General features: G+C 41.4%; 1 long non-coding RNA gene across 1 annotated transcript; it reads right to left on the reverse strand.

Annotated features, from left to right (window-relative positions):
- Positions 1 to 14,303: 14,303 nt before the first annotated feature.
- On the reverse strand, positions 14,304 to 15,938 carry LOC306734831. The gene is made up of 3 exons (XR_013770977.1): positions 15,724 to 15,938; positions 14,892 to 14,972; positions 14,304 to 14,721 (listed from the first exon to the last, which is right to left on the reverse strand). It is a non-coding gene; the product is annotated as an uncharacterized lncRNA (long non-coding RNA).
- Positions 15,939 to 26,202: the final 10,264 nt, after the last annotated feature.

Consider the following 26,202-nt stretch of genomic DNA (forward strand, 5'->3'; position numbering starts at 1 on the left):
CTTTGGAGCACTATTAGTTTGGCTTGTCCCCCTCTTTTGCAATGTTCTGACTCCAGACAGAGACAGTAACCAATCCGTTAGTAGCTTTTTACAGAGGTTGTGAAGCCAGCTTGAACTGCTTCTGTTTATGTATCATTGTATAGATGTCTTGTTACCTTTAAAAACATTGAGTACTCAACTGCAAGTGTAACAACACTTTGCATTTTAATAAGCCATGCTAGCAGATATGTGAGACTGGGATGATCACTGTAAGGACGTCAGATATACATTATAACCCAAAGTATTGGAAACATTCAAATGTTCTTTTGTAGCCCTTTTGATGAGCCGAGGTGAGAAGTTGAGGGATCACCTTGTAAATGCGCGAGAAGAAAAGTAAGGGCAACACCAAATATAGTAGGATCCATCCTTTGGGGACCATGAATGGCTGTACCACAATTTGTGCCAATCCATCTGGCAGATGTTAAGATATTGTGAAAAATGTAAATGTTGCCTTGTTGATGGAATTCAAGGAAAATACAGTGGATCATCAAAGTCAATAGGATTCATCATCTGGGGAACATGAATGGCTGTACAAAATTTAATGGAAATCCAAGTCCATCAATAATTGTTCAGCAGTAACAACATAACAAAAAAAACAATACATAGACTAATGGCAGCAAGAACAAATTCGTTTTTGAGTCTATTGGTCCTGCATCTTGGCTGCTCGTATCTGCAGCCAGATGGACGCAACTTGAACGCCACCGACAGGAGGTGACCCGGATCAGCCAGGATTGACTGGGCCTTCTTACCTGGTGGTGGTAACCCAACAACCAACATTACCATCCCTAGAGCCGTGAGCTGCAAGGAGGGATGTCACGATACCAGACACTTTGTAGTCAATACCAATTCCACGATGCTCGACACCAAAATCGATACCATGGTAAAAAATAAATAAATACAAAAACACTTTGAGCCAGTGTTAGGAAGTGAAAGGGGCCAGAATCCCTCTCTTTTAAATTGATGTGAAACAATCTCCATCAAACAACATTAGCAAACATTGCCGGCTGGACCTGTGTTAGCAGAACATAATGTAATATATTTGCTGCAGAATATTACACAATACAGGCCTATTAACCAAATGGCACCAGAACAAATACCTTTGCTGAACAAAGACTCAGCTGGCCTCTGAGATCTGGAAATAGCTGGAGTACAAAGGATGCGAATGAGCTTTTCTATCGATTGTCATGAAATATATTTGCACATATCTGGTGTTAAAGGCTAGGCCCCGGTTAAGACCCACCCCTGGTGTACCTCTAACCAGCTCCCCCACCCTTTCACTAACATACTGGCTTATTGAGCTTCACACTGCAGACAGGAGAGGTCAGATGAGGGCTCTGCCTCACCCGCCTCTCTGCATGTCTCCTTCAACTTGTATTCACGGAGAGGCTTGCCAACTTTCTGTGTCACGTAGGGATATTAGAGGTCAAGGTGAAGCTCTTACACCCTCACCCCACCCACACCCCAATCCCAAAACCCTGCTGCCCCACCTATCTCTGCCTCCTGAACAAAAATGGCTCTAGGGAATAGAGGAAGGGCAGAGGAGACAGACAGTAAGCAAGTGTGTGTGTGTGTGTGTGTGTGTGTGTGTGTGTGTGTGTGTGTGTGTGTGTGTGTGTGTGTGTGTGTGTGTGTGTGTGCAGATGATAAGGTGAATGTGAGTGCATGTCTGAGCCTGTGTGTAAGAACTTGTGTTTGTGTCTCAGAGTGCTGGCATGTTAGCGTGCGTGCGAGAGACACGGTATGTCAGATTTAAGTAAAAACCGTGGAGCGATTTCAAAGCATGTTGCCGCCGAAGAAGGTGCGCAGCTGTGTGTGAATGATAGAACGCTTGTGTCGCTCATCGTCTTTCTGCTCACGGCCGCGGTTAATTATTCACCGGGGTTGTGCTGCAGAGATGAACTGAGGGGCTCTGGGATAAAGGCACTGGAGGAGGAAGATGAAATTATAAAATCCTAATGACGAAACACTGGCTGAATGGTAATTTCTTAAATTGATTTTGAAAGGGTGCCCAGACAGAACTTGCGTGGAGAGACATTGAGGTGGGGATAGGGAGAGGATTCCTCTGTCTCTCTCTTCTGACATGTTTTAGCCCTATTCACCTCTGGCCTAATCTTCCTTCTTAAGCTTCACACATCTGTCCTTTTGTTGCAATCTCTTCTACTTAACCTCAACCTTCCCCTGCTCATGTTTTCTGTTCACATACCTCTGCGGTATGATTATCTGATTAACAGTTAACTCATTTGACTCAGTCCTAAGTATACAGGAGATACAGCTTCAAGTCTCAATCTTTATTGAGGTAAACAGCATGTATTTTTTAATAATTGAGAATGAAATCAATGGAAACAACTGCAGACAATAAGCATGAACACACTTGGCATCTGATCATCAGCCGATGGATGAAATCCAAGGACAAATCTGTGGTGATACTTATAGTCTGATAATATTATTCAGGTTGTGGACTTCATGCTCGATATCTTGCTTTGTAAGTGTGACTTTCTTTGACGCTTCATCACCATTTATATGTACACAACCAATGTGTTTATGATTAAGATATTTAAAACAAGTAAAACTTCTTTCAAAATGTTATCTGAGTAAAGTATTCGCATCAAAAAGTACTCATTATGCAGAATGGCAAATTGAATATAAAATATTTAAGTCTATATCACTGGATTATAATTATCAATGCATTAATGTGTTGCAGCTTGTAAAGGTAATGCTGATTGAAACTATGTTATACAACTAATATTTAGGCTATATAGTTTGTTCGTTAATTACAACTTTGTAATAAGAATCGGAACACGCAATATAGCCTAACTATTAATATTGTCAAATAAATGTAGAGAAGATTTAAAAGTGCAATATTTCCCTCTGAGATGTACGTAGTTGAGTATAAGTGCACTGCTCAAAAAATTACTGTAACACATAATAATCACAGTATAACACCAAGTCAGTGCATACAGGCACATTGGAGCTACACTACTGTGACAAATTATAAATTATCGTGATGAGATTCACTCAAGTCTTAACAGCCGTAATTTACATTTTTCGCTTTGATTTTCGGTTTGACTTTCAATCCAGCCCTCAATGGGTTAACAATTTTGGTTTCCATCGACCGTTCTTCAACATTTAGTTCTCGACGATTTACACAAAGAAGGTATCAATATATCAATACAAATGATCAACTTGAATATTTTTTTTCATCAGCATCTAATGTACGGTTTAAGTGTTCCCTTAATCTTTTTGAGTCGAATATAAAGTGGCATATTATGGAAATACTCAAGTAAAAAAAATACCTCAAATATGTACTGAAGTACAGTGCTTGAGTATCCGAAATGTACTTAGTTGCAGTCCACCAATGCAAGGGCACACAATTCTTTACAAGAACCAGATTGTCCCCCTAGGGGGTCCGAGGTGCTCTCTCCCAAAATCCTGAGGGAAACACAACCGGTATGAATGCCATTTTTTTTTTTTTTAGATTGATGAATACATGTATTGGCTGTAGCTCAATGGATAGAGCAGAGGAGCGGAAGATTCTCTGCACCTGCAGTCTGCATGTTGAAGTGTCCTGGGGCAAGATACTGAACCTCAAATTGCTTCCAAAAACTGTCATTGGGTGTGAGTGTGTGTGAATTAATATTTAGATTAAAGCCTGATGGGCATGTGGGCTCGTTGGCATCTTGTACGGCAGCCTCTGCCATCAGTGTATGAATGTGTGTGTGTGTGAGTGGGTGAATGCTGACATGCAGCGTAAAGTGCTTTGAGTGGTCGGAAGACTAGAGAGGCGCTATGTGAATGCAAGTCTATGTTCCCACACCTTTCCTATTGGGGGAGATACTGTAACTGACATCACATACTATTGGTAAATAGCTGCTTTATTGTAAAGATTCATCCATCCATTGAGAAAAGCACACGTGTGGAGTAGCTTAGTGAATCTTTATGGATGGATCAGAAGAAGGCATGTTCTCCTATACTCCACTTTCACACAACCTGTACATGCACAGTGCATTCAAGCAGAGGCATACAAACACACACCTCTTTGATCTTCCCTCTCCAAATCTCCCTCTGTCTGCTCCCTTGAGCGCTTCCTCCCTCTCCTCCCCGTCTATCTCAGTTTGTCGTCCTCCGTGACCACCACGCCATCCTGGCCGGTCCCCGTTCCCCTGTTATCCGCGCAGAGGGCCGCAGAGGAGAGCGAAAGGCACAGTGATTGACAAAGATAAGGCCTCTAATTAGAAGCAGTGATTGGGGGCTCCGGAGGGGGCTTAGCTTTCTGGCAGGCAGCGAGAGAGGAGACAGAGACGTATCCAGGGCGCCCAACCCCTCCGCAATTAGACACACATCTGCTATCAGCGATCAGCTCAGTGTCCCTGGAATGGGGAGACGTTCTACAGCACGTTGCCTGTCAATGTCATTCATTGTCCATTTTCCTTCCCTTGAACAACCCGCTGCCACCCCAGCCAATGGATTGGGGAGATACTGACACAAACACACATACACACATGCTCATAGAGTGAGCATGATGAGAAATCATACCCAGATTTTGGCACACATGTTGGACAGAAAGGCAAATAAATACACAGTCATGCAAATACTATAGTCGATGCACACACATGTCCAGTCATGGCTGAAAGCACTCGTGCGGAGAGTTAAGATGCCCAAATGCATCTGGTTAGCTGTTGTAAATGGTGCATACATAAATGAATACACACATGCATACATCATCAGAGGATGTGTTTAAATGAATGGGATGATTGCACATGGGACGAGACACACCCTCTCCTACTGTATATACACACCTTGAACATATCATTAGCATGCACAAGCCTGACTCAGTACTTTTATGACTATACAGTGTGAAAGTACAATCAGGCTGCTGAGATTTTACAGCCCGGGCAAAATGTCACATCATCTCGGCACCAAGTTTTATGACTCTAATCTGGGTGGCTGACACCGGCGCAGCACCCACTAGCATGTTCAAAATTGAATAATAGTACATTATGACACACAAGGGCATATATCACAAAAGCTCTTTGCAGCAGGAGTGTGTTGTTGGATCGAGACAATTTATGAGCAGATATGTCTACAGTCTAATTTCACATATGAGGGAGCCGTCATTTGAATAATCTACACAGAGGGAGCGGAAGGCTAAGGGATATTTAACATGATGAATAAGCCAGGGCCATACATCTTGTACTATCTGCTAAGGTATTACATTTAGAGTCCTTGCCAGAGGTTGAGGGGTGAGAAAGTGTATGGAAAAAGTCCATGTTAGTCCAAAGCTTTTAGAAAGAGAGAAAAGACCGAACGTTCAGTCGTGAGACACAGGGGGCCAGTTACACATAGTCTACAACTGAGGAGATTTCTCAACAGAGACATCCGCTGAAAAGGAAAATTAGTCTTGGACCAAGCTTAATCCATGTCTGTGAAACTGGCCACGGGTGTTTTCTCTCCAGGGGGCCTGTTCTTCATTATAGCCCTGTGTTTCAATATCACATCCCAGTCTCCGTCAGGAAATAGATCGCCTCAGCAACAAAGGACTTTGGTTTTAACATGCTCTGATAAACGTACCATGCTGGTCCGCTCCTCAGTTTGCTCTGTGCATTACTGTTTTGAGTCATTAAAAAACATGTTGTGGAGGTTAAATTTTGCTCTTCCTCTCTTGAACATCCTCTCATGAACATCCTGACATTGGCCTTGAATGAATGACCTTGAGCGAGGTGAGCACCGGGAATGCTCAGCATTTTAGGGAGCAGGAGAATATTGTCGTATCCCTTTAGCGCCGGTCAAACAGACTCTGTGACAGAAGGGACAAATCAGGACGACAGAGATACGGAGGCAGAAAGAGGGACAGGAGCAGGGATGGAAGGACGGGGGCAGATCTGGGAGCTCACTCAAGGAGAGAAATTGGAGAATTGGAGCATCCCCCCCTCGTGGATACAGAACATTTATGACCAGACATAAGAGATAGGGAGAAAAGAGAGAAGGAAAAATATGGAGTGTGTGTTTTCTTTGTTCTTTGTCACTCACATTGTACAGTGCAGCTTTTTAGGCAAAATATTGTGTCTCCTGCTTACTCTCCGATTCTGTCCTGAGGAGTCATCTTAGTCCAGGCGAGGGAGAGCTATAACAACCCGGATCCAAACCAACCATCTGGGAGCATACGACTAGCTTGCCATTAATGCAACTAGACTTTTTTATAGAGGCAAAACCGCACACAATAACGTTATTTATGTATTTTCAAAATAGTAAAATATAATACTGGGGATATTTGTACATTTGTCCAACCCTATTGCAAGACAAGGAAGTCGATACTGAAAACCTTGGAGTACGATCGATAAGATTTTTTTTTTTTCTGTGTTTTTTCTGTCCAACGTTAACATTTTCTTTCAAATATGGTTACAATAAATGAAGTTACGACAAGTAAATATATTGTTGGGGCTGGGTAAAGGTTTTAAGGACAATTTATTGTGATATCCCATCATGCAGCACCTTCGAGACAAACTGTGTCTTTTCAGCCAGTTGTAAATGATGCAGCCTTCTGCTGGACACTCAGCCTTAGAATTCAAAAGCCTTCCTGCTGCATGCAAACTGAATATAGCAGCTGTGTGAATGTCTCATTATTATAATTGGAAAACGAGCATGTTCTGCTCTGTACTTTTGTGCAGCCTTTTTCTGACTCCTACTTTTCCTCTCTTGTCAAGATGCATTTCATGTTTCCATATTCTGCTGTTGTGATAAATCTAAGTGTTGCTTATGTTACGCCCAGACACTGAGTCTCATGAAATCTGTGACTCTGCGAGGCCAAGTGAAGGCTCAAGTATTTATCAATGGCTTTTAACAGCAGGGGAGAGATGAACTGCCGGATTTTCCTTGCTCTCGTTTCTAGCGACGGCTCTCTCCTTCTCGCTTTCTCTCAGCTGTTCAGCCCCCATGCCAGGTTCATGTTCGGCATCCCATTGTGTACGACATTCAGCCTCAGTGTGAAAATCAGCAGATGGGTCACTTTGTTTGTGGCTGTTGTGTGTTTCTGCCTGTGCATGATGGAAGAGAGAGGGTGATGTAGAGCCAAAGAGCAGGGAATAATTTATCACCAATGTACCCTATAATTAGCAAAAACTAAATTGCGTGTCATGTAGGAGGCAGTTAAATAAGGCTCCTCCTCTGTCAAAGGACATTATAAACCTCAAAACGAGCTACAGTAGCAGGCGGCAGTGTATTGCCACTGACTCCCTCTGAACTGATAAAATAGGATTGCTGAAATAGGAGCCCATAGCCTGCATGATTTAAGACCCGGTTTGGCGAGACCAAAGCGCCAATAACTTTTTGATGAATTGCTAATTCTCAATTAATTTTTGGCTTTAATTAATCTGTTAATAAAGGCCACAGCAGAGCCCAAAGGCAGAATCATATTTGAAAACACAGAACAAATTCTGAAGAAATGACCGCAAAGTGCAGTTTTAATTCTTCCTTTATACACTCTGTTGCCTATGAAGGTATGCAGGCTAGCCTGAAGTACGAGTGTGTGTGTGTGTGTGTGTGTGTGTGTGTGTGTGTGTGTGTGTGTGTGTGTGTGTGTGTGTGTGTGTGTGTGTGTGTGTGTGTGTGTGTGTGTGTGTGTTTTAAACACCAGCAAAGCACTTCCACAGTTGGAGGCTGTTCTCATTTAAACAAGCGGTTGGCTGATTGATCAAATTGACTTTTTAGCTCACAACCCCTCAAGCTTCATCTGAGACCTTGAATAAGAATGGGACGTGGGATGTTTTTTTGTCCCGTTAAAATCTATCCATGACAAAGTGTTCGCAATACGACACATGAACCATTAGATGTAACACAAGATCAAATCAAATTTCTAATTTTATTATTTTATCCTCAGCTAGATTTTTCAATCTAACAATTAGATCTAACAATCTAATTATATTGATCTAAAATATAACCCTTTTCTTCTGATATGTTCAGATCAGAATGTAGAATAAATATTGTCTTGAAATGTAGGTGGAGATCGATGGCTCAAGAAATTTGTCAAATGACAGTAATGCAAATTTGACTTCACATCACAGAATGACAAAATATTGACAAATATATAATTATCTTTAATATTAAGAAAGCATTAAATTAATTAAATTACAACTCAGCAAAGTTTTTCAAAGTCAGAATCAGACCCAGTTTATGTTGAGTGTGACTCATGATAGTTCAATCCAGTTATGCCTTCTCTTGTTAGCTTACTGCATTTAACATCCTTTTGACTGGCACATCTGGAATGTGGCTGTTTTTAAGTCATATTTTTCGACAACTCTCAGATTTGTCATTCTTATTTGTTCAGATTCACCCATTCAAGACAACTTAAAATGGTATGCTGCTTATTGATGTACCACATGCAATACTCCATAACCAAGCTTGTATCTATGATACATAATAAATACTCCGTATCCAAGCTTTTATAAAGAGAAGGCCAATTCGCTTTTAATTGCGTTAGAAACAAGTGTCCTTACAAATCTTCACTTGACTAGCCAAATCAAATTGTTTGCAGTCTATTCAACCCTCGTTTCTTTAAAATGCATGTCATACATGACTTTTTTCTTTACTGGGCTTGTACACAGGTAATACAGGACTCCATGAATATGAGGTATGAGTTCACAGATAATTTCAATCCCTCCTTGGCATGGAGGAGGTAGGGTTTTGGTTAATTGCCGGTTACACCTAAGTCTATGGCCATATCTGTGCGTTACACTCATTGTCTTTTTGATTGATTTCACACTGTTTATTCTGTGTGTACGCCCTCCGGTGTTTCGGAGAATAATGCAGCGCACAGCACTCCCAGCATAGACGCCTCCGTTCATGCTTGGAGCTGATGCACCATCTATGGCACCAGGCGCGAGTATAAAGCTTAAGTGTCAGACGATGAACACAGTCTGCTTTGATGACGGATTTCTGTATTTTGTACAGTTCCTGGGGAGGAGCCCTCTGCGGCATGTCACCCCTCTTTAACCCACATCTCTGCATATCATACATCAAACAACAATGCTTTGAATTTTGGTGCAGCTGAGGAGTTTTTCAGCTGGACTGCAGTAGAATAGAATAGTCATTGGACAGTAATGCAAACTAGGAGGTAGATGTATTCATCATTTAGATGAATTAGGTAGCCTGTTGAATACTATCTACGCAAACTGTGTCAAGATTATTTGACCATACAGCTTAATGTGCAATAAGCTACACATGAGCACTGCAATGTGTTATTTCAGCCCTTTGATGCTCATAATCAAGCCACATACAACGATGAAATGTTGACAACTGACATGTAACATAGATTTTACAATCAGGCTTGCAGAAAAGCTGCATTTCACCATTAAAGTGTTTGCAGTCACATAATTAATACCTTAGATTTAAATCGCTTCTCTTAATGGCTCCTCCCCATTGTTATTCGTAAATTACTGCATAACATTGTTTGAAGAGCATGACATAACAGAGGTTTATTAGTGTGCCCCATCTGCTTCTGGGCCTCTTTAGGGCTGTTTACACCAGACAACCTGATGTTTGTGTCATTTTAGATGCAGGGCTTCAGATCTTCCAAATTGATAAGAAGAGGCCGGCAATAACAACAGCAGAATATGCTATTATCTCAAAGCGGATGTCAATGATCCTCTGTGTACTGACAAAGCCCACTGGTTAGACAGGTCTAAGGAGCGCAATAGTTCTTGCGCACGATAGTAAAACATGTTAATTCATTAATTGCACTATGGTAATGAATTCATGGTGCAAGTGAATTATGTTATTGATTCTATAAAGTGACACATTCCATAATAACCCATTTTAAATGTAACATGATTATTTTCTTTAATGTGCACATAATGAAATAACTGACCTATAATTGACAAGAAAATCTATCAAGGATCTTGACATCACTATCTTGTATAACACTGGCTCCTTAAACGTGCTAAATACGAGATTGGGAGCATTTTGATTCCCTCTCAAAAGTCTCTCGACGTGGCGACGGCTGAGCTGGCAGCTCGCGACAAACGGTGCAAAAAAGCACGAAATACGACAAAAGTGCTGACAGAGCTAACAGTGTTTACTTGAGAGGGAAGCGGAGGGGGTTGCTACGCTTCTGCAACGACGAGGTCGGTTGGGACGTGAGCTAACTAGTGGGGCTCGAACATGCACTAATAGCCCACGCGGCCCGCCCGGCGATAAAACAAAGCGAGGAGGATCTGGGGAGGAGAGGGAGGGCGACTTAATTCTCCGCTTGGGTGGATATTACTCCACTATATCTTTACACAGCAAATAGTAGTTTGCTGCTCTATTGATGTTCAGAACGTTAAATGCAGCTCACAGGTGTTTTCACTTACTCTGGTGATTAGACCTCTCCTCATGTTGATGTTGGGTGGAGCTACAGTATGGAGGACATCACTTCCTGTCATGTGACTATTTCCCTACCCCCTTATATGACGGACTCTCAAGAGTTGACTCTGGTAAGCAGTGAATTCAGATTCCAAATGCGTAGTAACCATCATCACTTCATGTCAAAACTAAAGTAGCAAGAGCTGCATCACTGTCATGTATGCATCTATAAATGAGACGTGTTGCATTGTGGGAGGTTTTGAGTTCACTATGAGTCACTAATTGTCCCACTTAAAATGTTGACATTCAAACATGGTAAGGTACAGGAAATATAGTGCACGGTGAATGGGAAGTGATTTATGACACAACCCATAATAAACTGTACATGTCATCCCTCCCTCACAGCTGCAACAAAACAGAGATGTCAATCACACAAAGTTTACACTTGCCCACACAGTCTTGAGAAGAGGTCTATCAGACAACATAAGTGAGAAAACCTGTGTGGGTGAATAATAGGAAAAGGCTTTAAGCCTCACTAACCCAGTATGTCATGTCCGTGCGTGTCCTATAGATCAGTGTTGGGCAGTAACGCTGTGCTTCACAGCATGTCACAGTAATGTAATCACTTTTTCAGTAATCTTTTTCATTTGATTTATGATACAGTTACTAATACCAGTAACGCTCCATTCCTTTGACACTTTAGGGAAGTCGGTTTATTTGCCTTCATACCAGGAATTTCATGAGACAGTTTCTATCAGTTTCCACTTTGTGGGTTCAGTTATTTATTTATTTTGTATCATGCATTCAGAGATAGACAGTAAAGGAAGAGAGAAAGGCGGCAACATGCAGCAAAGTGCTGCGGGACAGATTCAAATTCCAGCTCCTGCAGTGAGGACTCACCCCTGGAGGCTGCTGAGCTCAGGTCTGGTGCATGTCAGCTTGGTGTGCTGTGCTGGAGGGAGGCAGCCTGCGTCTCCCAAAGGAGGAGGAATATGTCTTCTAGTTACTCCGAGTTTGTATTATTTACATTTGCTGTCTTCTTAACTGCTCGTTGACCTCTTGTAAGTCTAAATTAAGGATTCACATGGGGGTTCTTCAGCTTCAGTGAGTGTGGACTTTTGGAGTCTCTGTGCAGTCATTAGGGAGTCAAGTAATCAGTATTTCATTAAATTGTTCAAGTAACTTGCCAAACATTGCGATAACTGCATGTGTGAGAGCAAAACAGCTACTGGCTCACAATTGCATCATACAGACAAATTATGGCATCAACATGAATTACCCATCAACACATGCGCACTGCTCAGCAGATTCACAACAACATGCCAAAAGCTACCAAAGTCTGTTCTCAATGACAGACCATAATTGCTTGTAAAACCTACAACACATAATAAGGCCTGAGGGAAATGACTGGTCGTATGCAGAATAGGAGCCATGTCCAGTTAACTACTTTAGTCAAATTACCACAGTTGTACAATTGTTGGGTTTTGGTTCCACTGAGTAAATATAAATTAAATGAATTTCCCTTTAAAGCAGCACAGCATTTCTAAACTTGAGAATCATACCCGAACACACCTCAGCGTAGGCAGTTGCCAAGACATTTGACACTTCTCAGCGAGTCGCATGGCAAACAATTGTTTAATCCTGAAAATAATATTGTTTTCCATTTCATTATCATACAAAGCAGGTGCTGCCTTCAGAAAACACCCTGCCTGTGAGACACATTTAAAGTTTTGCAAACGTTTTGTAAAGAACACGGTTTCACTCCAGAGATGTAACATAAACCACAAGTACAGAATCTGACTAAATCCTTGTTTGCGCTGGTAGTTCATCGGTAGAGGGTGTATCATTTAGGCTGAGGCCTTTCCACAGCAGCCCAGGTTTGATTCCAGCCCAGGATCCGTGCATGTCATCCCCTCTCTCTCTCTCCTCTGCCTTTATATGTGTCTCTCTCATAATCAAACATCTGCACTTAAGGTAAATTATCAGTCATTAAAGCCTATCATACTTAAAATGGGAAACATTTCTCCCACCATCATTATATTTGCTACACTTGCTTCATGGAAAATACAATTTTAAGACTGAACGTAAGATGAAGTGACTTGTTGAAAGGGACTTTTTTTTTTGCTTCTTTCTGCCTGGTTTTCACTCCCATTCCTGAGTCCCGGCAATATTTAAATCTGTTTCGTCTGCAAAGCTATCCATTTTAACTCCCAGCTCATTAGCAGCACTTCAAAGTCTCCCTGTATCGCATCTCTTTTCCCTTCTATTCAATCACGTGGAACAGTAACCCTTGCTCTCTTGCATGCATCTCTCTCTGCCTTTCCCTCCATCTTATTTTCCTACCTCTTTTTTTCTCCGGTTACTTTCCTCCTCTGAGGATGGTCATGAAGGTGACTGATCCCGCCCTTTTACCTGCCAGTGCACATATGCTTTATGCAAACTGGTGGGAGTAGCAGAGTGAGTGGGTGTTTAATGGAGATAGAAGACAAAGTGAGCTTTAATGGTTAGGATAAACACCACCGTATAGAACTAGAGGATTCTATTCTGCAACTCTGCATTTTCAGCCACTATTTGCTGCATTAACCAATACAGAAATGATAATACTGTAAGGACCTGTGAGGTTTTGATGTCTTTGGGAAGTCATTTTACCCTCAAGTGGAATGGAAAGCAAACAGAAAGGAAGCGTGACTGGAATGAGGTATGGATGCCACTTCCTTTAGGGTGGCCAGATTAGAAATGGCGACAGTGAACACAGGAGGAGGAATTGCAAGGCATGACAAAAGAGCAGGCGTAGGAGGGGAGAAAGTGGGACTGGGCGGGGGGGTATTGACACAAAGATCAAATGGATCTCCCTCTAATACCGCTGGATAAAAATTCCCTTCTGTCCCTGGGTGATCACACACCCAAATTATCATTAGAGAAATTATTATGAGAGCTGAGCAAATCAATATGCTTGTTAAACTCTTGCAAGGGTGAATTAAAAGCTAGAAGAGTGCATAATAGTGTGTTACCATGGTACAGTGCCCTTCCAGAGTTATTTCTGTGTGTGTGTGTGTGTGTGTGTGTGTGTGTGTGTGTGTGTGTGTGTGTGTGTGTGTAAAAATGAGGGTAATGGTAATCACTGCGGCAGTTTATGCTCTTTTGTGGCCGACAATTTAAAAAAATTGAAGGGGTGTCCAACAATCACTTAAAGGGACAATCCAATTATCAGTGTGAGGGGTAGTTACAGTTTGTGCTTGAAGGTGTGTGTTTTTTTTTTTTTCAACAGAAGAGATTAAAAGGTAGCTAGACTTAATTATTCAGCCAATTCCTAATTGTTATTACTCAAATTTAAGTCACAAAACCAAAAGCAAGGAACAAAGCAGCTGGGATTTATATGTGGCTTTGCTTCACTGGCTGCAATCTGGAGTTTTGATAGAAGTGAGAGAAAATGAGGGGTTATTTCACAGGGATAAGGTTATGTTTCGTTGATCAGAGCTGACAGGAGCATAAGAGGCTAAAGCACTTTTGGGTATTAACCTCTTCCACCCCACCCCTATTTGAGGAAAAACGCCAAAAGTGACGTACCAAAATTAAAATGGCTGTAGCTTCTGAACCACTTTGACTATTTGCACCAATGAGATATTGCCAGAAAGAAAACCCCCTAAAGTATCTTGTGAAAGTGTCAGAAAACCTGTAGGTCATACAGAAACAGAGCAGTGGGCCGTTGAAGTCAGTAAAAATTGAAGATTTTTGTCCGCCTAAAATAAAAAAGTATCTTTCAGTATACATAACTGCCTGTGGCTGTATCTTTACAGGTTATGGACAACATAGGGCTGTAACTACACTATCAGTGAACTCCTGCCTCAAATTTTAAGAAGATAGGACAAAGTATGACCATTTTACAGTGTTTTCTTTATAAAGAAATCCAGGCGCAGCTCCAAAAAAAAAGAACATTTGAAAACTCCAAATGCACACATGGTAACCAAATGATATTCTGACACACTAAAGGTGTTTTTTCCTGTACATGTTGATATATTTCATCAATTGGAGCAATATTTACAATTTACAATCACAAACATATACCAATGTGTGTAATAACCAATTACACACATTGTATTGTCTAACATGCCAGAGGCTGTTCACCTTGGAGACCTGCTGCAGAAACAGAAACAATGAAAAATATAACTTTGACTCCAAGTGGAGCAGATCTTTTGAAAAATAGATCAAAAAACAATTGTTGAGCTGGATGACACTCTTCTCCGACCTCTGCTCAGTGTGGTCAATGGCTGTCTTCTTTTCCTGGGATGTGTGAGTTTCAGGGTGGGTGCAGAAGGTGCAGGTTGTTGATCTGTGTTCTCATCCAGACTGTTAGAAAAGTTTTAGAATGAGTTGGTATCACTACTGTAATAATAATTATATTCACAAATGTGTAGCTCCATGCAAATATGAAATCTCCATGGGAAAATACAATAGAATAACAGTAATAGTTCAATGATAGCATGCAAAATACTTGTAGTCACAGACGAAACACATACCGTGACGTTCTTTTCCTTCTCGGTTGAGAGACAGAGGCCTGTGGAGGCTCCCAGTCCTCATCATCATCTTCCTCATCGACACTGAGAAAAATAATAAATACGATTATAAATAGTTTATGCAACTACGAATACAAATAATTGTGTCAGCCAGAAAGCTAGAATAACTACATTTGAGTCATAACTACTCAAATGTGGTCAAATGAACAAAACATCCTAAACATACAATCAATAAATTGCATGTGTAAAAAGTATTGTCTCTCCACCCAAAGTGACTATGTGGAGTAGTCATTTTTATATAGTCACACCAGAATAGCACAAAGATATAACCATAACACATGTGAAACATGAAATAAATACAGGGTAAACCAGCCATGATATGACTACTCTTACTTGTCTAGCACCGGATCAATCCCACGCATGAACAAATCCTCCTCGTCTGTGACATAATCCTGGTCACTGTCGGAGGAATCCTCAAAAATCTTCTCTAATGCTTCTTGGACAGAATACTTAGTTTTACTTTTAGCCATCGCAAAAAACAAGTATTTGTGGTCGAAGACGCGGTAACTAAAGAGCAGACTTGCTGGGTGTAAAACGACGCGGGAAGCTCCGTTTCGCGGGAGTTCACAACAATGTTTCTTCAGAGATAACTTGGTCTCCTAGCTTCAATACATTACTGTCAGTGAGCACAGCACTGAGCCTGATGATAACATTGTACAGTATTGAAAACAAGCGTCATTATGACCGCTAAAGTCTGATGAAAAGTGAAAATTATGAACCCGTTGATTGACGGCTTATGACAGAGAAAAAATAGGTTTGTAGTAAAGTCGCTTACCTTTTCTGAAGCCGCTAGCTCCATGCTAACTTCCGCTAGTACATCCACTCGTAAAATCAGGCGTATCCTGTAACTTTTGCCGTCAAAATGCTGCAAGACCCGCCTTCAGCGATTATCGCGACTGTCGACAGTGCGTGCTTGGGCTCCTCTTGTGAAAAATGCATAAGAAATAAAATAAAATCGATGTTTTCTCTGCAAAGATGAGGAGTTCTTGAATGCTGGGATACCAAACACGGCCATGTTTAATGACGTGGTCTGCGTGAGCAAGACGTAAGAGGAGGAGGGGAGGGGGAAATGGACGCGGGCGTCCTTGCGGAGTAGAAGAGGTTTTAAAGTGTATTTTGTAGGTCAACTGAAATATCAGAGAGCACAGGTGTAACTTGCGATAATTCTTAAACTGAGTGGGACTTCCCTTCATAAGATGAGGTTTAAACTGGCAGCAGTATAGTAGTGTGTCCCCATTCTAACTGGGTTCATATCATTGTGTCCTCTTACACAATGACAAATTGGGTTTTATAGGCTTTTACTTGAGCTTCAATCAACTCAAACGACGTGTAGTATTGGCAGAACATCTTGTTCTTGGTCTTGATCTTCAAAGATGCAATAATCAATATTTGTATATGAACAATGGCTCAAAGTGTCAAAGGAACGGAGCGTTACTAGTTTCTGAAATGACCATAAAGTGAGAAAAGGGTGTCTTATAAGAATCCACAGAGAAACATCAGCAACTCTGCAGATAGCCGGAGGTGCTCAGTGATTTGTCTGCTGGTACGCCATCAAAATTAGATTTGCACATGTATAACGGAAATTATAATAACACACTAACACATTCGATAATTTATGCAAAAGTCTGTATCCAAAACTATTCAAAAATATATATTTTCCTCGTCCTCAGTCAAAAATAGTAGTCAACAATCCTCAGTAATAGTATTATATGTAGAATGAAATGCTAGTGGTGGATGCGTATAGGATTACAAAAATGTTATTTCGACAATTTAACTTAATATAATAATAACTTATCTGACTTATTTAAAGAAAGTGGATTTAATACAAACAGACAAACTCATGCTCAATCACTTTATCCAAATGGTGTATGTTGTTTTTAGGGGGGTCAAGGAAAACAGGTTGGGAACCACTGTTCTAGCTCATTGTTTTGGTTTTATGGAGTCACCTCAACCCGGCTTCCTGCCTGAGCAAGCCAAACAGGCTCTTATAAACCCAATGTGCGCTACTTGTACGACACAAAATAGCAGATAGACACATGAAGCAGTTTGCTGGTGAACATGGCGAAGTTAGGCTAGAGCAATTGTCGAAGTACGCTGAGTATTTCAAAATACGTTGAATTGCATGACGTGCATCAGCGTGTCACACAAAGTGACAGCCACTTCCAACAAGATGCAGCTAAAAAAAACATCTCCCACAATCCACTAAAGGGTGGGAGTGTTTTAGACAATGACCCAACTATGTGGTGCTCTTTAAGAGACTGGGATAATTTTGTATGTGTACACCATGCGTCATCTAACTTTGTTAGTCAGACGTTTTATATTTTCTATTTTAATTGTATTGACCAAGAATGAGTGAGAAAATGGCTTTGCCTTACGATAAAGATTGTTGTTATTATACACTTTTTATTTCCCTTCTCCCACACCGTGATGAAACCGTTTCAAAAGTAAAATTACAGATTTTTCAGATCAAGATATTGGTTGCCATGAGATACAAAGATTAAATTGATCCATGTGAATGTGAATCCATGCAATCTGGAACGGTGCATTTATACTTTAGTATGAAATATTATAGAAATTGTTGCATCCTTTTTTCATGGCTAAGTTATTCCCTTCTTTTTTGGCTCTATATCTTAATAATAATGATAAAGCCAAGTCTTGACTTGTGCTTTCAAACGATTACTCATATTCACAGACACACTGCTGTACAGAGAGCTGAAGTGAAATCACTCACAGATTGTTGAAGTGTCAGTTGTAATAACACAAATTAAGTGAGTGGAACTCATCTAAAACCTATTGGGGAATCTAGTTTTTTACATTTCAGGGGAGGCTCAGTGAATGGAAGTGAAAAAATATGAAATTTGTTATCAAAAGAAGATTAGATAGAATCGCCTACATGTGTGCGATTTGTTGAAAGAGATAGTTTAGAGATACAGCAGTTTTGTGGAATTTTACTGTCCCACTTCCCCAGAGTCTCTTCCACTTTTTCCATGTTTTTGCTGTATATGTCACGCGGTAATATTAGGCTTGGCACTTGAGTGTCTATCAAATATCAATTATTATCCCATAGGCATCCAGGCATTGAGCAAAACTAATCTAAGGGCAGTTGAGGGGGCACCTTTTTCCATCTCTCTCTGAGGGGAGGCTCAGACTTTGAGAACCAATGAGAACCAGAACATGGTTGGTAAAACCTAGGATTCAATGCATTGAGTTACAGCAGCTACTGGAAGAGTGGTAAAGGGCTCTCAGTGGTGTCAGGACACTTGACACCACTGACTAACTCATTTGACACTTTTGATATCAAACTCAACTGCTTGTTGTGCAAACAATGTGAATGATACGCTTTTTTAATGAACAATCTGGACAATTTTCATGTGAATAAATGTCTATTAAGTCACTGTATCGCTGAATGAGGTAGCACAATGGTGGTTGAGCCTACGGGGCAATGATGGAAGCCCTGGAATTTGCGCAGTATTACGAACTAGGTGACTGTGGCGACATTCCCGAGGCAAAAAAGGCGCTCTCTGGAAGTGCTCATCATTTAAGAGAGCGAAACAGAGATCCTCCAGATTGTGACATCAAACAAAAAGCTGAAACTTTTCACAGCCGTAGCCATTTAGACAGCATCCTCTTTGCACAATACTTCAAGAGGGTCTCTTGTGTATAAGTCGTGCGACTCGTCATCTTTGCCCCCTTGTGTCAGTAACTAACTGCCGGGTGGGATGTCAGACGGCTGCTCTTTACTTTGCGGATGACTCACTGCGCCACGGTGCCTTTGATCCTCTCCCCAGCTTTGTGAATAAAGAATGCACTATGATTGACGCCGCGCAGGTACGTTATGGCCGTTTGAGAGTTGGCAGGGGAGAAAAAGACACATCTGACATGTTGAAAGGCCTCGTCTCTGCTGCTGAGGGCCAAGTTGGAGGAAAGCACTTTCGAGTTGCTTCCTCCCTCGAACCCTATACAATGCCAATAATGGGAAGCCACCCTGCACAGCAGCTAGCCATCCTTTGTCATGTGCCGCGTGTTTGATTTCGGCAGCGTTTGATTTCGGCAGCGTTTGATCAACACCCACAGCTATTTAAAAGCAGCGACAGCCCGAATAGAGATTGGGTTAGTTACAGTTATGTGCTGAAATGAACCTTCAGTGCTTATCACCCACACACACAATGTGACATGGCAAAGTAGAGTGAGGATCAGCCTTAATCAACTATAATGGGTGATAAAATGAGCTTAACCACTGCTACAAAACACGGCCCTCTCCTTATTTCCAGAGCCTCTTCAGTATTCTAACCCAGTGCTACATCATGAGCAAATACAAGCATATTATGTAGTGACAACAAGAAAACAAGAAAACAAGAGAATGGGAATCTCAGAGCAGCAAATAACACACACCCCGTGTATTGTGTTTGGACTAATTGAGAGGTGTGTGCACAAAATAGGTGGAAAGGACTCAACCTGCCAAAAATATTGATAGCAAAAAGCAGAACATACGTGTTTAAAATGTATTCACGCAGCACCACATTGATCCATTATAGATGCAGAAGATATAGATTGTGAATGATGCATCACAGACAAGACTAAGCCCTATTAGGGCGGCTGAGTTTGATGGTTTTCACATGAAATGCGCTGAGCATCTGGGAGATGTCACACAAATTCATCAGTGCAACTGGGGAAATCAAGCTGACATCTTCAAACATAGCCAGGTTGGTTATCGTAGACATGTCTTAACAGTCTTCAAGGATTTGGGGATATAATACTGTATTGTCATATCATCTGAGGGTGTATGAGATCAGTGTGTGGCTACAGAACATTATCAGGATTTGAAAGACGTGACTTGCAAATCGCCGACCATTCGTGAACCTTAAAGGCAAGGAAAAGGTGTGCGTCAGAGCGTTCATACATGTACACGTGAGTGCATGTGTGTATACTGTTTCTGTGTGTATACAAGCATGTGCTCAGCTGAGCTGTACTCTGTGTACTGGGCGTATTCAAAGCAATCTGCCACCTCTCCTAAAACTAGCTGAGCGCTGACTGCAACACAAAGGACGCCGCAGAACACCTGCTGAGGTGATGGAGATGGCTCGCAGCCAAGACGGCATACGCGTCTCATTCTGGCCCTAATGAAGACAACCTGACATAAATATGGAACAAAACGGACCACTCCAGAGACCTGCGTCGTCCCACCGCAGTGCTGCTGACATTGACTCAAACATTTGATCATCCTTGGGGTGTTGAGGCATTAGAAATGAGAGCAGAAGCGTGGAGCGAAAGCAGAATCGGGGAGGTAATGCGATACATTTAATGCATGACAGTGAGGCTTCCCAAAAGAATACAAATCTTTTTCTTTGAAGCCCACAGGTAAAAGAGCATACCAGCCACAGTTGCAGGATGAAATGATTGTGCTGCTGTAAACAAGTGCTAGCTCGCAGCCCTCGCTAGGTGTATGAAGTGTCAGAACACCTCAGTATTAAAAGAAAAGCTCCTTGAAGCTTGTAAGACGTTACTATCCTTAAGCTGTGAGTCTGAGTCAAAAGAGACAAACATCAATAGCAAGAACCCAGGTAATTAAGATAAGTCGGTGTTTGAAAGGAAACTGTTTTCGTGCAAAAGCAGCACCTTGAAAAAGCACTGTTTTAACAACCTATACGCATTTGAGTGATTTCTTTTCTCCCACATCGTAGAGAATGGAAGGAATGTGCCAAAATTACTGTTCTTCCCGTTGTTCTTGTTCCTTGACCCTGACAGACCTTTTCTTTTTTTTAGAACAACTGTAGAAACAAACCAAAAAGTAGCAGAATGCCCTTTTCTGCCCTAGCCTTCGTCCTTGCTGTGATCTATGTGGAAGCCTGCGGCCAGTAAGGTTGGCTAACAGTTAATATAACTGCCTGACAAGGAAACTCTGGCTGCTTAGAGAGATAATGGTCTTGACCACAGCGACAGTAATAGCCTTCCCCCTGCAAAGACGTGTTGCGCTGCCAGTTCAGCCCTCCATGTTGCCTTTTTATGGTACGCCATAATTAATATGCCATAATTGAAGCATATAAGCAAAGCTGGAATGTACAGCATGCAGTACACAGAGGCAAAAATAAATCAAGCAAAGATGTGAAAAGATTTTATCGCAGCTGTCAAATTACAAATCAATGGAAACATTTTTCCTTCTTTTTTTTCTATTCTATCTACATGGCTAATCTTCAGCCTCGCGTTATACATTATAAATGCTGAGCAGAATATGCAAAAACCGAGCAGAGCACTTCTGTCATCATTTCACATGAACAAATGCACTTTTAAATATGGCAGAAAGGATTAATAATCATCTATTACTGCCAAAGTTCATCAGGTTCTTGTTTCGCAGGGTGCCCATTTAGCGCCAAATCCTGCTGATGACATCTTGGGGTCTATGCTTCGCAGCTGTAATTCCTGCGAGGTTCAAACCATCCAATTTGGCACTCTCGTATTATCACGTCGGCTGTAATCCGTTAATTAGGGAAACAATCTCAAAGTCTTTTTTTTTATAATTAATGGCATTTAAATGATGATGTGATGTGCTGTATATGTGGGATCAGCCTTCCTTATAGCATGGTAATGATCCACGGCCTTCTGCTAATCAGTCAATTAATCACCATCCTATGAATTTAATCTCTTGCTTAGGCACTGTCCCACATAATGGGTTTTAAACATTCAAATTCATGCTTGGATTACAAATGAGGATCATGTCATGCTCTTCTTAAGATGGGCTTCTATTGACGGTCTTTGATTTGTATTGTTGTCAGCTGTTACATATTATTATTGTGCTTCAACCCACAAGGTTATGTCACAATCACACAGCACAATAAATCCATTCCAGCTCTGTTGTTGTTGTTTTTTTCTGTATATTCTGGCTGGGTGTGCATACAGTTCATGCTCTTAAAGGGTGGTATTTTCTAATGAAAAATAACCTCTCCACAATCTCTGGATCTCATTCAAAAACCTCAAAAGCCCATTTTGCTTTGGTGATTTCGCACAGCCCAGCGGAAAACAAACTCATGTTTATTTATCACACACTTAAAATTCTCATATCAAGAGCTCAGTTAGTTAAAATGGGAGTGGAATTGAAGCTTTGATTTAGAAAAGCAAACATAGTGGGGAAACCATGTGTAATGCATGTCTTGATTGGATTAATAATTTTTAAAAAGCCAATCAATATGACGAAAAGGTTCAACTAAACTGTAAATGGCAAGAGCACAATGTTAAGCGTTGGCCTTCTGTTAAAACCACTTAAGCCCTAAAGTCCCCAAAATTAATTTTCTAAACTAAACTGTAAATGGCAAGAGCACAATGTTAAGCGTTGGCCTTCTATTAATGTTAAAAACACTGTTGAGCCGAACCACTGACATTTTTAATGGCGGTGGGGTCCTCCCTGTTGCTCTGTCTCTTGTGGGTCACATATCTTTATGGAAAAGCAATAAGAAGTCACTGGAGTACCCCATTGCAGATCAATATTTTATGTTTATACACTGAAGGCTTTTAAAGTTGTCAGGTCTTTTTATTACATTGAGATATGTTGGGAAATACTGAAATAAGCCGTGGCAAACCAACCAGTCGGGTACAACCTGTGCAGAGAGATAGACTAAACATTATTCATATCCGAGTCTATAATTCCCTTCAATGCACTTTTTGTAAAAATGGTGGAATAGTTTGGGATGGCTCCACATCTCATAACGTTGATATTGCAATTCTAAATCAACATTTGAATGCTAGACAGCTTCTTTTTCATTAAATATTTGCATGTCTATTCGTTGTGTTTGATCCCCGTGTTTTTTGTGTGATGACAAATATCTCATAAAAGGACAGACATTCAACGACTAATTTGAAAACCTCAACCGAAATAAGACTGGACCACAGGCTTCAACCATTATTGATTATTATCAAAATCAATAATCAAATGCATCAGTTTTTTTGCTTTGTTTTCTTATAAATAAATTGAACCAAAGACCCCAACAAATAGCAGATGAAATCAGGAATAGTAATTCTACATTAATCATTACGCATCAACATAAATTGTTATTATTATTATTCAGGCCTATATGTAGACATAGACTACAACCCTGTCTCCTAAAAATTACGTTCCCCCAGAACTAATACGCATTCCCAATTACGTTTGATCAGAAACGTATCTCCTCCCTGATTATGTTTGTGTTTGACGTATTACAAATACATTTACAATCGTGTGTTTGTGTTATTGTTTTCTTGCTTTATTTGAGCATATTTTAATTTTTAAACTCTGCGGAGAAAAAAAAAAAGAGGGGAGGGGTGAGGCCAGTGACCCGAGTCCGGGAGTCGGCCGCACAGGGAGCCGAAGACCGTTTGCCCGCCGTTGTTAGGCCGGTAACGGGCCGGTGTTCAGACCGCGACTTCTCTGAGTCGGGTTGTTTGGGAATGCAGCCCAAAGTGTGTGATGAACTCCATCTAGTGCAGTAAACCACTGCGATCATCAGCAGACACTCGAATCTCTGTGGTCACATCAGCTGGAGAATCTGACGTGAAAAATATTCAAACGGGCGGATAAGAATGTGAATATGTTCACAACATTTCTGACCACATCCAAACATCTTAACTGTACTGGTCATACAGAAATGTTGTAATATGTCAAACACAAGGTACTGGTACAGTTAAGATGTTTGGATGTGGTCAGAAATGTTCTGAACACATTCATAACAGTTAGTATTTTGAAAACCGGATGTTGTGTTCCGTGACTCCTTCCGCCCGTTTGAATATTTGAACACTTTGGGCTGCATTCACAAACAACCCGACTCAGAGAAGACCGGAGCCGGCGCGAAGGAGGCTGTCACCAAGCGGTCTGAACAACGAGCCCCGATGCAAGCGATCTGAACACCGGCCCGTTACCGGCCTAACAACGGCGGGCAAACGGTCTTCGGCTCCCTGTGCGGCCGACTCCTGGACTCGGGTCACTGGCCTCACCCCGCCCCTCTTTTTTTTTTCTCCGCAGAGTTTAAAAATTAAAATATGCTCAAATAAAGCAAGAAAACAATAACACAAACACACAATTATAAACGTATTTATAATACGTCAAACACAAACATAAAAACAATAAAACAAAAATACGTGTATAAGCAACATACCTGTTTAATCAACGTATACGTGTATAATCAACGTATTTGTAATACGTCAAACACAAACATAATCAGGGAGGAGATACGTTTCTGATCAAACGTAATTGGGAATGCGTATTAGTTCTGGGGGAACGTAATTTTTAGGAGACAGGGTTGAGACTACAGTATATTTACTTATTTCTTTGTATCTGACTAAGATCTGTTTCTTTTACTGACTGAATGATGGGTGAGAGATGACTGATGCTCCTAAAGAGGAGGAGGTTCTGTCCCTCTTCTTTTCCGCTGTGTGTGTAAGCGTGCATATGTGTGCGTTATGTCTGAGAAAGATTAATACAGTTGGCCTACAGTGAGTCGGCCTATACCTTTTGGGGCCGCAATTTCTGTAAAGAATAAAATGTAGTGCAACATCCTCGTCGAATATATCGTTGAATATTTTTCTCATTGAAGCTTCGAAAGCCCAAAGAAATGTCATCCGGTGCAGCCCTGAGAGACAGTAGTTGCATGGTTTTTCAGCCAAACATATTTGGTTAAAGGATTCATATCTAAATTTGAAATGTATCTCAGCTGACAGAAACACGAATGTGATTTATTTGTGTTCTGCCTGAAGGATCCAGTGACAGGAGGAGCAGACAGAAGTGAACAGAGCAACAGATAAATTCTAGCTTCTCTTGAAGCTCGCCAAACTCAACCAAGGGCGATGGGTCTGCTCAATTAACACATTTCACTTTCTTTTATCCAGCCTTGTTCGCTGTCTGTGCTAATAACTTAGACATGCTGTGTTATTTATGGACGGGGCCAGTGCACATAGTGGGCTCCTGCTGGTGAGTTTAAGAGCTCGGCATCTGCACAGTTGTCTTTGAAGAAAGCGCAGCAAATGTCCAACTGGACTGTTGATGAGACGCCCTCCCTGACCCAACCCGTCACACGCTTCAACACACTCACATCAGCTGGAATATTAAACAGGTCAAAACAGAAACACCTTGAAACATCATCCAACAAAAATACACTGTAAATGGAGCTCGAATTGAAGGCAAAGTAAAGCAAGACCAATGTAATTATCAATATAGTTTGGCATGTTTTAAACTGCTGAAATGTGGTTTTGTTTTCTGTGTGATCAGCTTCTGACTCTATCTAATAATCCTCCAGACTACAGTGCACCAGAGGGACTCAAAACATGCAGGAAATGAACTCTTTGTCATCGTTTTCCCCATTTACCCTCGCATAAGAAGAAAATGTAATGCCAGGTAATGCAGTAAAAAGAAAAAGAGGTGCCAGTTAGCTACTATAAGAGACTTTAAGTGCTTGTAATAAATCCTCTTTAACTCCCCAAATTAAACTACTGTGTATTATGGTCCCAAATATGCTGACTATGATAACATTACCATCGAAGCGCATTAGCTATGCGTCCAGATGTCTTGTGACACATCACAGACAATAGAGAGGTAATGACATCCTGAAGCAGTCTGAGTGTAACATGTGCAATATGCTCTGCCCTATCAAGTGGATATATTTTAGCCAAGCTGACACATTGCTTGGGTCCTCATATGTGGTGGGCCGTTGGCAATGAAAACTGTGTTATATGGCCCAGTAGTGCTGACAGGTTTCTTTCTCCTTCTCCTCTGCCCTCCCCCTCTTCTGCTCTTTATTTCTCCCTCTTCTAGGCTGTGGAGAGGCTTGCACGTGGCAAGAGGAGGAGGGAAGGATGGATCTCCAAACCGATGTAAGAGCCTCCCCCCAGGGACGCTGGCGTCATACGCAAGGCCTCATGGGCCGTTGACCTACTGTCTGTGTGATTTATGGCGGCTGGGGGCCTCTGGCCACTGCAGACTCCTCTCCTCTCTCTCCTCCGTTTCCCTACGCACACACTGCAGGATTGCAAGGAGCCACACAGGCTGCACCACCGTATACAGGAGTATCCAAAGAGGAATTCCTCGCACATGCTGAGCTGCAGCACGGGCGCGTATACAACTCTTGCTTCCTACGCGGTCTCATACAGGAATAAACCCCTCCATAAACATTGCTGTACTGCAGCACCGTGTCCCGCAATCCCATCGCATGTGCATTAGACCGAGCCGACTAAGAGTATTCTCCATCGGACTGTGTGTGGATGACTATCGGTCATGGTGTGTCAGCTGTAGAGACGT

The sequence above is a fragment of the Taurulus bubalis genome, assembly GCF_910589615.1.
Source record: "Taurulus bubalis genome assembly, chromosome: 3".
In the NCBI taxonomy this organism is placed as follows: domain Eukaryota; kingdom Metazoa; phylum Chordata; class Actinopteri; order Perciformes; family Cottidae; genus Taurulus; species Taurulus bubalis.